General features: G+C 44.0%; 1 long non-coding RNA gene across 1 annotated transcript in view; it reads left to right on the plus strand.

Annotated features, from left to right (window-relative positions):
- Positions 1-12,370: 12,370 nt before the first annotated feature.
- The window catches only part of LOC311012040, a 264,577-nt gene continuing 262,489 nt past the window's right edge, over positions 12,371-14,458 (plus strand). The window contains exon 1 of the long non-coding RNA XR_014596974.1: positions 12,371-12,475. This is a non-coding gene — a long non-coding RNA (uncharacterized lncRNA). The remainder of the gene's footprint in view (positions 12,476-14,458) is intronic.

Raw genomic sequence — 14,458 nt, forward strand, 5'->3', positions numbered from 1 at the left:
AATACTAGACAGAAAACAAAACTTGACAATACTTAACTTAGGACTCAACAAGGCTGTGGACAAGGCTGTGATCAAGGCTGTGGACAAGGCTGTGAACACGACAGGACGAACGAATGAACGAACGAAGGGACGAAATACTCTGGCAACGAGGACAGGGGAAGACAAAGACTATACACACATGAGGAGAGGGAGCACAGGTGGAGACAATCAGGGAATCAGGAATGATATCAGACCAGGGAACACATGAGGAAGTACAAGTGACCTAAAACGAGAAGGGAGTTATTTTCAAAATAAAACAGGAAATGACAAGACCAAAACCCAAGACGAGACATTACCTCACCAGCGTGACAGTACCCCCCCCTTAAGGGACAGATCCCAGATGTCCCCAAGGTCCATGATACGTAGGGCGGGTGGAGGGGGCCAGGAGGAGGGGCTCAGGAGGCCGGGCATGAGGACGACCCAGCGGGCGGGGCCGCTCAGGAGGCCGGGCATGAGGACGACCCAGCGGGCGGGGCCGCTCAGGAGGCCGGGCATGAGGGCGACCCAGCGGGCGGGGCCGCTCAGGAGGCCGGGCATGAGGGCGACCCAGCGGGCGGGGCCGCTCAGGAGGCCGGGCATGAGGACTACCCAGCGGGCGGGGCCGCTCAGGAGGCCGGGCATGAGGGCGACCTAGCGGGCGGGGCCGCTCAGGAGGCCGGGCATGAGGGTGACTTAGCCGACGGGGCCACTCAGGAGGCCGGGCATGAGGGTGACCTAGCCGACGGGGCCGCTCAGAAAGGTGACGTGGAGCAGGCGTAGGACGGCCCCCCGTCGGACCAGGAACGGGTGACGAGCAGACCTCCCGAAGGCTGCGTGGAGCAGGCGTGGGACGGCCCCCCGTCGGAACAGGAACGGGTGACGAGCAGACCTCCCGAAGGCTGCGTGGAGCAGGCGTGGGACGGCCCCCCGTCGGAACAAGAACGGGCGACGAGCGGACTCCCGGACGACTGCGTGGAGCAGGCGTCGGACGGACCCCCGTCGGAACAGGAAGGGGCGACGAGCGGACTCCCGGACGACTGCGGGGAGCAGGCGTCGGACGGACCCCCGTCGGAACAGGAAGGGGCGACGAGCGGACTCCCGGACGACTGCGTGGAGCAGGCGTCGGACGGACCCCCGTCGGAACAGGAACGGGTGACGAGCGGACCTCCCGAAGGCTGCGTGGAGCAGGCGTCGGACGGATCCCCGTCGGAACAGGAACGGGTGACAGGCGAACCCCCAATAGGCTGCGAGGAACAGGTGTGGGACGGTCCCCCGTCTGGGCTAGCGCCGGACGATCCTCCGTTCAGCTCCCCAGCCTCCTTTCGGACAGACGTCCTCTCCTCCTTGGTGTCTGCATACTCGTAGCAGGCTTGGAGGTACTGGAGGTTGTCCATAACCTCATTGAGTTCAATCAGGAAGATGGCTGGGTCCATGTTTTAGCTGCTGCTGCTCTGCTGGGTCCTTACTGGCCAGAGTATTCTGTCAGACTTGGGGCGGATAAATAGGACTCAGATGCAGGTTGGCAACAGTAATGACAGGCTTTATTTTCTGCAGTATCTCTGAAGACAGAGTGAGAACACAACAGGCTGTTGAACTCTAAATGTCCAAAGGACAATACAACTAGGACAGATCTCAATCAAGAACAAAACACACTCCCGCGGGAGGAAACAGGGAAACCTACTCTGATCTTGGAAAACTATAATCTATGAAATCTTATCAAACAAAAAATCACTCGAGGAAAAGCGCACAGGCTATAAACTTATCTACTCTCTCTATGCTGAAAATCTACAAACAAAAAACGCTCCAACGGAGGAAAAGCAAACGCTATGAAATTAAACTGACTAGAGCAAACAAAAGACTGACTCAAAATTTACAACACAAAATCGCTCTTCTTAAGAGGAATACTAGACAGAAAACAAAACTTGACAATACTTAACTTAGGACTCAACAAGGCTGTGGACAAGGCTGTGATCAAGGCTGTGAACAAGGCTGTGAACACGACAGGACGAACGAAAGGACGAAATACTCTGGCAACGAGGACAGGGGAAGACAAAGACTATATACACATGAGGAGAGGGAGCACAGGTGGAGACAATCAGGGAATCAGGAATGACATCAGACCAGGGAACACATGAGGAAGGGCAAGTGACCTGAAACGAGAAGGGAGTTATTTTCAAAATAAAACAGGAAATGACAAGACCAAAACCCAAGACGAGACATTACCTCACCAGCGTGACACTTAGTAATCTTTATCTTAGGAAACAGAGGCCTTGCATGTGTAATATTTAGAAACACTGACAAAGGCAAGAGTTGTCTGGTACTGGAATTTAAACCATCCATTATCATTGTGCATATGCTACCATATCATAAGAACAACAATTTGAATGATAGTTAATTATGAGCTAGAATTACCACATCATGGTTGTTTAATTCTGCGCACCTTTCAATAGTTTTTCCTGAGCTATGGTTTTGAATAACTGCCAACATTTTTTTTTTACAAAACATTAGATCAGAATGAAGTTGACCTTTAACCTTTTTGGTACAAAATGTCATCACTTCACCATTCTTTGTCATGCTTATCAAATCAAGACCCCCCAAATCTGTTCAGTTCATCCTTGAGTCATTTGAGTTACCTCAAACTGTTTCTGAGATATCATATTAATAAGATTGGGATGCCATAGTGACATTTGACCTTTGAATCTAATCAGTTCATCCTTGAGTCTGAGTGGAGAGGTTCAAGTTCTCCCACTAAGGTCCATCAGGAACTGAAACACTACCTAGTGATAACATGAGCACAGTGTATAGCTGACTGAAGGAAAATGTGCACTTCTGTTGTACAGCTACTAAAAGCAGAGTGGTAAAAGTAGAAACTCAAACATGATTAATATCTGGTCTGACAAGTGGTTATACAACAGACATAACTTGCAAGTTAGCTAGGAAGAGAATGTCAATTTGAGGTTTAAAAATCATAGGGAAGTATACAATTACAGTTATTTCAAGCAGGGTCTGAGAAACATTCTTACTGTGCATTTATTATAATGAAAACAATATCATAAGTATATACAAAGTATAATACAAAAGTAACATTTCATGAAATGTATTTTATTTTATCTAAAAACACCTTGAAATGGTCCTTCTCTAGACATTTCTCTGGTTTCAGACGTTCTGGTGCAATACATTAAAAAAATCCATAGGGGGGCGATAAAACGTGTGTGTATTCAGACTTGTTCAGTATTCAGTACACACGTGTTGGGAGACATAATTCTCTTTATTGCACCTCACTGAGGACCTCTCTGAAACTTTGACAGAAACACATTTACACCCCCTGGAGGCCATCAATCCCAACACACCCAAACCATATTTGAGCCGTTCTGGTCATGCATTTTGCATATTAACTCATCGCAAGTTTGTATATTAGTAGGGGTGGGAATTGGCAATATCAATGCCATTTTCGATTCTGCCTATCGATCCAATTCCTTATCAATTCTCTTACCGATTTCTGAGTAGTTTAATAAAAACGCACCTTGAATTTTAATACATTTTATTAACAAAAGCACTGCAAACCATTATAACGAAAGAAAAGCTTAACATAGAAAGTTGCACACACTTGTTTGGATTATGCTAGAAGTTATTTGAAGCTTCTAGCTGCTTTTGTCTATGAAATATGGATATTCTTTTGGGTAGTGTCTATGGGTGTTATTTTTGCCAGGAATGGTCCTTTCCACTCCCTGCCCTAAATATGTGTGTATATAGTGAATTTCTTCTGTGCCATTCATGTATTTAACTTTCTCTATCACTACAGTAACTTTTTGACCGTCATTTTCTCTGATTTGATCTCCTCTGTGTCTCCCGTTTGGGCAAACACGGCCAAGCGTAAATCAGGCTTTCCTATTGGCTGTAAAAGCCGATACGGGAGCCAATACGAGCGTCCGATGCATAAACGTAACTCTATACGTCACTAGCAAGATGGCGGATGAGAAGTTTATCGATATACATAAACAAACGGAGAAATGCGCCACGGAGACGAGGAGACATCTAGTCACATCTTTACAACTATACGCATTCATTTTGTTGTCAGAAATAAATCGCTCACATGGACAAGCAGGGTACCGTTGTTTAGCCCCGTTTCTCTAGTTTAAGTTGGAAAAAACGCATGTTGCTAGCGCAAGCCATTACGGAGTTACTACGCTCTAAAGACAACATGATCTTTTTAGCAGCGTATACGCTACAATGGGTCTATGCCTCCACTGATTACAGACGGCAGCATTTTCATCGCATTTGGTGAAATGTAGCCAGACTTTCGATCGCTTCCTCCCCTCCATGATGCTGCCTCGTTGTTTATAGGTTGTCGGCGTGCGCAGGGTCGTCGCAGAGAGAGTGACGCAATGTACCGCAACGCAAAATTTCGAGTAAACCGGAAAACGTGGTGCGGAATCGTTAAGAAGAATCGATAACGTTGGAGGCGTAGGATTCCGATGGAATTGGTTAGTTGGAGCCGGTTCTGAGTAGGAACCGGTTCTCGATTCCCACCCCTATATATTAGACTTGGTTTTTAAAGTTACATTTATTTAGACATAATGTGAATTAAACTAAAATATGTTTTTTCTTATTTCAATATGTTAAATCCATCACGACCAGCGGTGGAAAATGTGCATGACGAGCAAAAATATCCATCATATCTCTCTTGTCCGTTTAAACTGTTAAACTTGAAACTGCATCAGGACCGTAAAACAAACTCATGGTAAAAGGCAGAGCATGACAAAGCTATTTACCTAAAGGCCACCGCCCAGCCAGCCAGTTAAAGCCTGCTAGCTAGCTAGCTAACTGGCTAGGTAGCTACTTAGCTAGCGGCCTTTAGCTAACGACCCGTAACTCAACCACACAGGACAATATAAATTACAAAAAAACACGTAATTATTTTACCATAATGACCACTATTAACTTTAAGAAAGACAATATGTACCAGGGTTGACAATGTCATGTGCTGTATCAGCCTATGCTGTTGCTCGCTAACGAACATAGCTACGACATAGCCTACCAAGCTAACGTGTTCATGCTAAATACAAATAAATATTCATTAATAGTTAAAATAACTCCCGGTCCGTTCCTCCGAAGCACCAAAAGCTGTCCAATGTGGTCTCCTCTCGTTGTCCAAGGTCCAAAGTGTCGAAAGCCAAGCCAAAATCCAAAGCCAAATATCCAAAGTCTCTTTCGAGATTCGATAACGCCGCTCGGAAAGATCTGGAATATCAGACTGGACGATTGAAGACGCAACGTCGTCAATGGCTGCGTTTCGGATCGCATGCAATAGGCGCGTTTCGAATCAAGCATGCGCATGCATTTGCCTCGCAAAACCAGGAATTCTGGGAAAAAAACGTCACAAATGCCGGTGATAACTTCCCTTTGCGACATATCACATGACTTTAAAAACTCGCGGTATCTCCAGGGTACCTCCCTCCGTATGCTTTTCTGTGCAGATGGTCTGAAATAAGTGCGGACATAAGACACTCCCCTCAGCGTTGCCATAGTTGGTTAGAATTATCACGTGGTATTTCCCACGTGAGAAAATTCCTCAGCCTCCGTCAACAAGGTGAGTTCAAATGCCTCGGCTCGAATTCGTCAGCGACGAAGAAAGCCAGCGTCACTGAGCAGGCCATATTCTTTGTGCAAAGTCCGTGAAGTTTCCCCTGGAGCGACAGTTTTTGTTATGTATATTATTATGTTATGTATTATTGTAAGTCGCTTTGGACAAAAGCGTCTGCTAAATGACCTAAATGTAAAATGTAAATGTATAGAATTATTAATAAAGTTCAATTTAAAAAAAAAAAAAAGGTCTGTGAAGTGCACCTGTGTCCGACTTGACGTGGTGAGAACTTGACGTGTTTATGACGAGTTCCGGCGGATCCTCTCAAGTCTCGTGCATTGTGGTGTCACCCCCCCATTCAAAGGATGCAAAGGTGGTGCACCGAAAAAACAAACAAAAAGGATCTTTAAGAAGCCGCACTGGAAACAGGATGTGTGCAAAAAAGTGCTGATTTATTCACAAAAAACAGAAGAAAACTTTACTTAACAAAGATCAAACAAACTGCAACCTCCAGGGAAGCTGCCACCTCCTAGCCTCCCTGTCTCTCTCTCCCCCGCGTGAACACACACAAACATTTCAGCCTCACCCAAAACGGAACCTACCACCTGCCCAGGTAAGTATAGGGTGAGCTACGCTGGCCAAGCACCATTTAAACCCTTTAATTAAAAGGAGACAAGTTATCCACACAGATCAGTTATTGCTGACATAACTAAATCTATACATGTTATAGGTGCATTAACAAGAAAACACCCAAATATTACCAAATGTCATTTAGGGCATAGCTATCTTCCCTCCTCTTCTCCACATTAAAATTGCCCAGCCTCTCCCTGCTGAGAGGACCTAATCAGACCAACCTGCGTGCAATCAACCTGAGGAAGCTGGTGAGCAGCTGATCCAACCCTACAACCCCATGCAGAAGTAAAACCCAAAACTATAAACCCATAAATAACTATAGGACTGTATAATTTATACAAATCAATTAATCATTTACCAAAATAACCGAAAGCATTACACTAAACCCCTGATAATGCTGGGAACAGGACCAGGTGAAAAGGGGGAAAAACAGCCTTTTCACATGCATGCATAGCTGAAATGCATGCGATCCGAAACGCAGCCACAGACTTTTCTTTTTTTATTTTTTATTTAAACTTTATTAATAATTCTATACATAACAAAAACTATCGCGCCAGGGGAAACTTCACAGACTTTGCACAAAGAATATGGGCTGCGTTTCAAAAACAGGTTGAGTCGCCCTCGCTCACTTGCCCTCAGCCCTTGCTATGACGTCACACGGAGGCCACTTGGAGGGCGGAGGGAAAGTGGGTGGAGGAGGAGTGAAAGAGGTTAATGGAACACACCTGCCCTCGTTCACTAACAGCCCAGACAATCATGGATCAACCACACGTTGTTGGAGTAGCGCTATACTGCCTATTCCAAATTACACAAAATATGCGGAGACTCATTTCATTGAGACAAAGACGAGGGGAGTGTCTTATGTCCGCACTTATTTGAGACCATATTCTTTGTGCAAAACTTGATAATAATATTAGGGAAATATCACATACACAAAGCTAAATTTAGTCACTCTAAACCCTGTTTTGTGGCATTCCAAAGGGAAACGGAACAGTACATGCAAAGTATCTGTGACTCGAATAATAAGAAAGCTATGAAAACGTATAATTTGTGCTCTTTATTCTCTGTATTTATTTAATAGCCTACCCCCTGGCTGTTGTTCAATTGTTTGTTTGAAAGTACATTTATAATAACTGCCTTTGTATTGATTATATTTCTGTCAATAAAGATTTATTGAAAAAAAAAAATATATATATATTCTTTGTGCAAAGTCCGTGAAGTTTCCCCTGGAGCGATAGTTTTTGTTATGTATAGAATTATTAATAAAGTTTAAAAAAAAAAAAAAGTCTGTGAAGTGCACCTGTACGAATGCATGAACGAGACTTGAGAGGATCCGCCGGAACTCATCATAAACACGCCAAGTTCCCACCACGTCAAGTCGGACACAGGTGCACTTCATGGACCTTTTTTTATTTTTTTTTTATTTAAACTTTATTAATAATTATATACATAACAAAAACTGTCGCTCCAGGGGAAACTTCACGGACTTTGCACAAAGAATATAGCCTGCCCAGTGGCGCTGGCTTTCTTTCTATTCGAGCCGAGGCATTTGAAGTCCCCTTGTTGACGGAGGCTGAGGAATTTTCTCACGTGGGAAATACCACGTGATAATTCTAACCAACTAGGGCAACGTTGAGGGGAGTGTCTTATGTCCGCACTTATTTCAGACCATCTGCAGAGAAAAGCATGCGAAGGGAGGTACCCTGGAGATACCGCAAGTTTTTAAAGTCATGTGACATGTCGCAAAGGGAAGTTATCACCAGTATTTTTTCGTTTTTTTCCCAGAATGCCTGGTTTTGCGAGGCAAATGCATGCGCATGCTTGATTCGAAACGCGCCTACTGACAATGTTGCGTCTTCAATCTGTCAGTCTGATATTCCAGATCTTTCCGAGCGGCGTTATTGAATCTCGAGAGAGACTTTGGATATTTGGCTTTGGATTTTGGCTTGGCTTTCGACACTTTGGACGTTGGACAACGAGAGGGGACCACATTGGACAGCTTTTGGTGCTTCGGACGAACGGACCGTGAGTTATTTTAACTATTAATGAATATTTATTTGTATTTAGCATAAACACGTTAGCTTGGTATGCTATGTCGTAGCTATGTTCGTTAGCGAGCAACAGCATAGGCTGATACAGCTCATGACATTGTCAACCCTGGTACATATTGTCTTTCTTAAAGTTAATAGTGGTCACTATGGTAAAAAAAATTATGTGTTTTTTTTATAACTTATATAGAGTGGTGAAGTCCCGCCCCTCCATTTCCGGGACATGGGTCCTCAAAAGCAAAAAAATATCAATGCGATTCAATGGGTAGATACAAATTATTTTCTGGTCCCGTTTGAATTGTGCCATGGATTTCACATATGTTCTTTGTGATATTTAAAGAAAATTTTTCACGCAAAGAAGACGACGATTAAGCGCGAAGAGTTTTGATAAAGTTAGGTTTTGTGTGAGCCGCTTTGTGAACTACAGCCCCTCGCTGTTCTCGTCGCGAATGATATACGTCACCACCCGCCGAGTCCGAAGTCCGCCGAGATGGCTGTTTCTCTGCTCCACTTCACCGCTTTTTTCCAAGGGCAGAATAAAAGTATCGAAAGGGGGGAGAACCACTATAAGTCGGGTCATGTGGAGAGCCTCAACTTCGCCGATGGGGAAAGGGCGATGACGTGACGTCACATACGCGACACAACATGTAGTCTTTATCATTGTGTTTTCTCAATGAATTTTAACTGAAGAATTGCACAATAAACGGTCAAACTCTTGACATGGAAAATTATAATTTAAGCCTATAAACAACATTTGTGTAATCCAAGGCATAACGACCGGGGGATCAGATAATAATTATTTTCCGTCCATTGAACACCATTCATTTTTTTCGCTCCGAAAGGACCCATGGCGCCGTTACTTCCTGCTTCCGCTTCGGCACTCTATTGTCCTGTGTGGTTGAGTTGAAGGCCGTTAGCTAAAGCCTGCTAGCTAAGTATCTACCTAGCCAGGTAGCTAGCTAGTTAGCGGACTTTAACTGGTTTGCTGGCTGGTGGCCCTTAGGCAAATAGCTTTGTCATGCTTTGCCTTTTGCCATGAGTTTGTTTCACGGTCCTGATGCAGTTTAAACGGACAAGAGAGATATGATGGATATTTTAGCTGGTCATGCACATTTTCACGAGTCTTTCTTTAAGCGCACACGAAGTGGCTGTGTATGATATACCGCATGTTAATGAGTACACGTGCTGCCTGTGAATTAATGTATTGGCTTATAAAGGTCTGTTTTTGTAATAGCTGGGTCGTGTGTGTGTGTGTGTGTGTGTTATTTTGATGTTATAAATCTTTATTTTGTGTTTTTACTGCTGACAAGTATGTTTAAGAATGTTTTTATATCATAGAGAATAGATTTAGAGTCCAGCTCTGTATAAGTGGTCTGACATTTTTTATGGTATGTATTAGATACTATATGAATAAAATGTAATTTAAATTTTTTTTTTTTTTTTTGCAGAGGAGAACATCTTTTGAGGAGGAGACTAATGGACACTGAGTCTCAGAGGAAGAGTTTTCTATTTGTTTCACACATTCAATACAAGTTTTCAGAGTTATATTCCTGATAACGTGTTTGTCTAGTGTGCCTTATCTTTCCATTTAGGATGCCTCGAGGGAAGAACCACCGGCTGTCTGCTTCTGCCAAGTGGAGGATGGAGGATCGGTGTGACAGGCAGGAGCCTGTCATTTCCTTCTCGGGCAGACCCTCTGGTATGTACTCAAACTTTTTTTTTTATTAAATGTTTTACTTTATTAATTGTTAGATGTTTTCTCACTATATTTAGTGGAAAGAGCTATGCTTATATAATTATTATAAATTATGAATGAAATTTCTGACTGTGATTTTTTTACTTTTTCACTAGCCCATGGGACTGGACAGCGCCATGCCGTGGGGAAGTGGCCAACTTCTGCTCACACCGGCCGGAGCCACAAGTTGGTCATCCCGCCGAAGTCTCCAGGCAAAAAGGTAATGTTGTTTTGGAAGTCATTTGACAAATTATGTTTGATGTTAATCATAACCTTGTTTGCATGATAATAATTCTTTGTTGTGTTGTTCCAGTTTGTTCTTCTTGTTGGGGACTCCCACCTTCGCAGCATCGTGGATGGGTTCGTCTCGATGCGGGAAGGATGCCTGACGTTTGGTGCCATGGCGACGCCGGGGGCTTGCGCCAGGGACCTGAGGACCGAGCTGGTGAGTGCGATTGTGCCACGTACCCCAGACCTTGTCTGTGTTCTTGCCCCCAGCAACAACCTGAAGGCCAGGAGGACGGTGGAGCAGGCAGGGGAGGACTCCTGTGTGCTCATCGCCAGTGCCTGCAGTTGGTGTCCCAAGGTGTTCGTCCTGGACTTCGTTCCTCGCCTGTCGGTTGACGTGGATGTCCAGGATCACTTCAGGCAGGAGTTTTCGCCACGTTGCAGCAGTCATGGGTAAGTTTTAAAAGGATTTTTGTGAAGTTCATTTACATGTATGGTGTGTCATGTGTTGTATAGCAGACTTATAACTTCACTATGTCGTCTTTGTGTATTTATTGTAGACGTGCGGTACTGCTGCATCGCGGAGCACTTCCCTCTGAACCGCCTTGAGCTGTGGAGCTGGGATGGTGTAAGTATATGACTATTTAAGTGCATGGGAGATTTACTGTAAAATGTCTGTTCCGTCAATTAATTGTGATTGTTTGTTTTTGGAGGTCCATCTGAGCGACAGCCATGGGATGGGTGTCCTGGTCCAGCTGATGTGGAGCTACGCACGCAAGCAGTTGGAGACCCCCCCCGCTGCGCCGCCCGTGGTTCCTCCCCGGACATCGCCTCCTGCCCTGCGTCGCCGTCCCCAGCCGGTCGTGATGGATGACGTCGCCCCTGCCCCACTGCCCCAACGCTGGACCGTAGTTGGACAGGACAGGAAGGTAAGACTTGTGTGGTTGAGACTATTTGGAAAATGTCATATTTCATATTTTCAATGATGATGAAAGGCCACTTTTTGATCAATTCTGTTATGTCTGTCATTACAGAGAAAGCGACCTGTGGGACTTGGCCAGTCCACAGGTGCTGAGAAGAGGAGGGTGGTTCACAAGGTTCGTTAGTTTTGATTACGTTTTATTTGAAAAATGTGTATATGTTTTGACTGTATGGATGCTTTGTTTTTGATGAAACGTTTCCACTAATAGTCTTCCTGTGTTTTTATTTCACAGGGCGTGTGTTCCACCCCCCCCCCCCCCCCCCCCCCCCACTCCTGTCCTGTTCAGCTCGGAGATGCTGGAGGCGATGGACCAGCTCGTGCCTGCGGACCTCAGTGCCCCCGTGCACCTCAGTGCCACCTCAGTGCCCCCGTACACTAACCCGACGGGTAATAATCATTTAAATTAGATCTGTTTTTTTATGACATGTTTTAAAGTTTCCACTTTTTAATGTTGTATTTCCTGATGTCAAAAAGGAGCTCTGTTTTCAATACGTCTTTGTTTTGTCCGTTTTCTACATTTTATAAGGTGGAGCGTCGTAGGAAGGCGGTGGCTTCCGAGAAGACTCCTAAGGTAGGTGTACTTTGTTTTAAAATAAAGGATGTATATAGAATGGTGTTTGTGCGTACATATATTAATATGAAAACAAAACTTAAGCGTCATTAATGCTCAATGATTCAATAGTTCCAGAAATTGACATATTGAAATAAGAAAAAACATATTTTAGTTTCATTCACATTATGTCTAAATAAATGTAACTTTAAAAACCAAGTCTAATATATAGGGGTGGGAATCGAGAACCGGTTCCTACTCGGAACCGGCTCCAACTAACCAATTCCATCGGAATCCTACGCCTCCAACGTTATCGATTCTTCTTAACGATTCTGCACCACGTTTTCCGGTTTACTCGAAATCCAAACGCGATGAAAATGCCGGCGTGTGTAATCAGTGGAGGCATAGACCCATTGTAGCGTATACGCTGCTAAAAAGATCATGTTGTCTTTAGAGCGTAGTAACTCCGTAATGGCTTGCGCTAGCACCATGCGTTTTTTCCCACTAAAACTACAGAAACGGGGCTAAACAACGGTACCCTGCTTATCCATGTGAGCGATTTATTTCTGACAACAAAACGAATGCGTATAGTTGTAAAGATGTGACTAGATGTCTCCTCGTCTCCGTGGCGCATTTCTCCGTTTGTTTATGTATATCGATAAACTTCTCATCCGCCATCTTGCTAGTGACGTATAGAGTTACGTTTATGCATCAGACGCTCATATTGGCTCCCATATTGGCTTTTACAACCAATAGGAAAGCCTGATTTACTCTTGGCCGTGTTTGCCCAAACGGGAGACACAGAGGAGTTCAAATCAGAGAAAATGACGGTCAAAAAGTTACTGTAGTGATAGAGAAAGTTAAATACATGAATGGCACAGAAGAAATTCACTATATACACACATATTTAGGGCAGGGAGTGGAAAGGACCATTCCTGGCAAAAAAAAATAAAATAAAAATAACACCCATAGACACTACCCAAAAGAATATCCATATTTAATTGACAAAAGCAGCTAGAAGCTTCAAATAACTTCTAGCATAATCCAAACAAGTGTGTGCAACTTTCTATGTTAAGCTTTTCTTTCGTTATAATGGTTTGCAGTGCTTTTGTTAATAAAATGTATAAAAATTCAAGGTGCGTTTTTATTAAACTACTCAGAAATCGGTAAGAGAATTGATAAGGAATTGGATCGATAGGCAGAATCGACAATGGCATTGATATTGATAAAAACTTATCAATTCCCACCCCTACTAATATTCAAACTTGCGATGAGTTAATATGCAAAATCTTTTGTCAATATGTTAATGAGGACTCGTTAAAATCATCTGCTCTGTGAAGTGTTCCGAGATCATTCCTGTTGTTGTATTGTGAAATGGCGGTAGCAATAAAAATGATTGATGATTGAAGTTGGTTGCTGGTTTTTCCCTGTATTTAGCCCTTGAGGAAGACAACCACCACAGCAGTGGCGAGCGGTGACCGTTTACTGTGGTCATGCTGAAGTGTCAATACCATGCGCGCCCGTGGGGGGGCATTATATTTTTTTATGGTTAGTGGAAACAGCTTGTAGTGATCACGTTGGTCCAGAGTACATTTGATCACTATAAGCGGTTGATTACTAAAACCGAATTGTTATTACAGTATTTCACTTATTTTTTTTATGGAGAACATCATCTAAATGCCAGTTGTATAGTTTTTCAATGAGAAAAATTTAACGAAGCGGTCGTCAGCGCGATCCTCTCATCAGCTCCAAACTCACCCGTCTGCACCTCAATCACAGACCACAGCTGGTTTTCCGCACAGCATTTACAGTAACTCACTGACACGTCTCAGATCAGTAGGCGCTGCTGCCGGTGTGTTTTTAAAACGAACTAGGCTAGTAGCGCCGCAGATTTCTCATTCCCCACCTTGTTTGACTGAGAGTGTTTCGAGATGGTTTTCATGAATGAACAGGCAATATGTCGCTGTCAGACCGGATCGTTTGACGGGAGGGGGGTCGGCTAGCTAGCCATTTATGTTTCTCATACGCGCTAGCTTGAAAGTGACGGACGGAATTCTTTGCAGTCTTTGTGATATTTACTTCAGGAGTAGGCCGACCACTTGAAATTATAGCTTTCTTTTCCTCAAAAGGTCTCCGCGAAAACGGCACTGAACGCAAAGCCTGAATATAATTAATATTTTCAGCCATTTTGACCAGGCTACACAATGAATGAACCACTGACAGTTTCCCGCTGAACAATTCAAACAAGTCATTTTTGCGCATGCGCGTTGGCAGATAAGCTGCTTCACTGACAGCTTTTTTGCCATTCAAAATGCTCATCTACAGTAAACACAGCCTTTAGCAGTAACTGTACTAGTCGGTGTCACAGTGCGCATGCGCAAAACAAGCTGTCAGCTTTCCAGCTTTTCGCAAGCAAAACGGGACAGATTAGGCACGGATTTAAGACCAAAACAGTAAAACTAAGGTATTGTATAATTGAACACACTGCCAGATTAATATTTTCAATTATTTTTATTGAAGGGCTTGGGCATGCACTGCATTTATAGCTTATTATGACCGCTCGCCCATGCACCACAGGTAAGTCCAGCAAAGGTAAGAAGGTTGCTGATGCGGTTTGCGTGTGTTCGGTGAAGTCTCCGTTGGCGGTTGTTGCGTTAGGGCTAGGTCATCTGTGGATGTG

Source organism: Eutrigla gurnardus (assembly GCF_963514095.1).
Source record: "Eutrigla gurnardus genome assembly, chromosome: 4".
Taxonomy (NCBI): domain Eukaryota; kingdom Metazoa; phylum Chordata; class Actinopteri; order Perciformes; family Triglidae; genus Eutrigla; species Eutrigla gurnardus.